Genomic DNA, 2635 nt, shown 5'->3' with positions numbered 1-2635 from the left:
CGAATGACAAATGAAAGAAGCAAGAGGAATACAAGAAATGGTGCACGATATATGAAAAATACTAAAAGGACTCTTACCTAATAACACGGATGTTTGCAGGCAGTTTAAGCTTGATTTGTAAATGAATGTTCTGTAGTCGTTTGACTAATGTTTATAATGTTTACTGTTAACGCATGCTTTTTAATGTTTGTACCCCAGTTATATTTGTTATATTATATTTGAACATGTTAGTCCCCTCATGAATTTTCTCCTCCCTGATTGGTCAAGGTTTCCCTCTCCCTCATCGGCCAGGATTTGCCTCAGTGTGGGCAGTCCTTCCATTTCCCTCCTTCCATGTTATTGGCTCCTAGTTAATTTATGCACGTTGCTGAATCCCCATTGGTTGTTTAGTCCCATGCTCCTCCCAGTTTCCAGATCCTTCCCCCGAACCCTATATAAGGGTTAGATCTCCCCTCAGTTGGGGACGGCGCTCTTGACTCCGTACCCTCGTGTGTTCCTGTGTTAATAAACACCTACGACAGAGCAAGAACCCCTCGTGCTGTCCTCGCCTCTCCTTTCACCGGGCTGCGGTAATGTCCCTGCTCTCCGAGTGGTCTTTTTCTGCGAGCTCCATGCTGTCGAAAACCCAACCTGGCACGGGATCAGGTACTTGACCAAATGGAGTTTATCGCACTTTAAACTTGTTTAAAAATATCTCAATGATGCTTAGAAGCTAAAAGGTTTTTTAGGACTACAATTAATTTGTAGTTTTTCAGGTTCCAGAGAGATATTATTCATCACAGGTGAGGGTTTTTATATGTGTATATATATCTATATTATCCATATCTATAAAAATATCAGGCAAAAATTTCCAAAGCAGACATTGAGAGGCAAAAACCAAACTTTTATCTTCAACATGAAAGAAACGAAAACACCCTGTCACAAGAAAGTTCTATAAATAGCATTATACCTCTGATTTGATTTGTGTTCTCTCATTTTAATTCATATTTATTTTTTAAAAGACTGAAAACTTTAAGCTAAAGCCATCTAGAAGAATCACCAACAGAAACTGAACTGGATTTATTTCTTAATATTGTTCTGGTGACTGTGCAGTTTTTTCTAACGGTTTTACCTCCCTGAATTTAGAAGGCAGGGCTTATTTTCCAGACTTCTGCTATGGGATTCTAGCCTGGAGGAGAAGGGCCTTGGCTTCTCTCTACCACAGGTTTTTTTTCAGCTTTTCGTTTCCTTTCTCAACTGCCACTAGAATTTTTGGAACCTAAATACCTTCCTGTGTTAAAGGGCCAGTAGATGACACACGTCTCCTTTTCTTCCCTCTTAAATGAAAGCAGACTGCAATTTGTGCTGTGTGGGTTCAGAAAAACCTCCCGCTCTCCAGAAAAGTGCTTAAACACATGTTTAGCTCTAAGTTGGCTGTTTGGGCTTAATGAATTAAACACTTTTGTGAGTCAGGAATTTTGTGCGCCGATACACTGAGAAAACATCTTAGATACTCTTGCCTTTGATATCCTCTCACCCAGGCAAAGATTACAGTGTTAAATGGCTCACACATCAGCCTTTTGCATTACAGAATCATTTAGGTTGGAAAAGACCTCCAAGATCATCGCTTTGTCAACCAGACCAGAGCACTGAGTGCACATCCAGCTGTTCCTTGAATACCTCCAGGGGTGGTGATTCTACCACCTCCCTGGGCAGTTCCAATGTTTAACCGCAGTTCCTCTCATTCCAGTGTTTAACAATCCTTTCCATGAAGAAATTCCTCCTGCTTGCTCTTACCACAGCAGCTTTCATCGGAGGGGGCTGCTGTGCACATCCAACCCGCACTCGTGCGCCCCAACGACACCCAACCCTCTCCAAGCCGGGCTCAACGGAGCTCCAACGACCGCAGAGCCGCGGCCACCCATCCCCTGTCCCTCTGCGTGTCCTCCTGTGCCTGGTTTGCTTCCCACACGGGCTGGACCTGACCCGCTCACACGGGGGGGGCCACGCGGCGCACTGAGAGCGAAGGGAGGGGAAAGACCGAGAAGAAAAAGGGAGGGAAACGGAGAGGAGGGGGAGGGAAAAGAAAAGAGGGGAGGGGAGGGGCGGGGCCGTGCGCTCTTTTTTGGCTCTCGGGCCGCTCCGTAGCGCTCCCGGGAGAGAGCGGCATTGTGCGGCCTCCGCGCCGCCCCGCGCAGGCGCCCTGCCCGCCTTCCCCGCCTGTGGCGGACCCGGACCCGCCGCCGCCGCCGCGTTCCCCCCTCTCCTCTCCTTTCCCCTCCCGCGGCCGCGCTCCTCCCTCGCCGCGGAGGAGGCGGCGGCCGCTCCCCCTCATCATCCTCCTCCCCTTCCCCATCCCCCCCGGTAAGTCACCGAGCAGGCGGCGGGGGCTCCTCTCCGGGCTCCCCTCCCGTCTCTCCATCTCCCGCACCGCCCCGGGGGGATGGAGGGGGGGGTGGGTTTTCTTCCCTCACGGCCGTTGCCCGCGCGCGGCGCCGCCGCCTCCTCCGCTCCCCTCGCCTCCCTCCCTTCCCTTCCCGCAGGCGGCGCGCCGAGCCCCCTCTGCCTCCCCTCATACCCCCCCCCCTCACCGCGTGGGGGGATCCCTTCCGAACCACCCCCCCTCCCCCATCCGCCTTCCAGAAATTTGGGATCC

At 51.0% G+C, this 2635-nt stretch overlaps 1 protein-coding gene across 2 annotated transcripts in view; it reads right to left on the bottom strand.

Moving 5' to 3' along the window:
• BRD3 (bromodomain containing 3) overlaps window positions 1–2400 on the bottom strand; it is a 49312-nt gene extending 46912 nt beyond the window's left edge. For both annotated transcript variants that reach the window (XM_027887177.1, XM_027887176.1), the window contains exon 1: window positions 2353–2400. The gene's annotated coding sequence lies outside the window, so the exon portion shown is untranslated. The remainder of the gene's footprint in view (window positions 1–2352) is intronic.
• Window positions 2401–2635: the final 235 nt, after the last annotated feature.

This window comes from Empidonax traillii, unplaced genomic scaffold (genome assembly GCF_003031625.1).
Source record: "Empidonax traillii isolate 1590-97213 ecotype Southwest subspecies unplaced genomic scaffold, ASM303162v1 scaffold204:size1584377, whole genome shotgun sequence".
Lineage (NCBI taxonomy): Eukaryota > Metazoa > Chordata > Aves > Passeriformes > Tyrannidae > Empidonax > Empidonax traillii.
The sequence above is the reverse complement of the archived record's forward strand: the minus strand, read 5'-3'. Positions and strand labels throughout refer to the sequence as shown.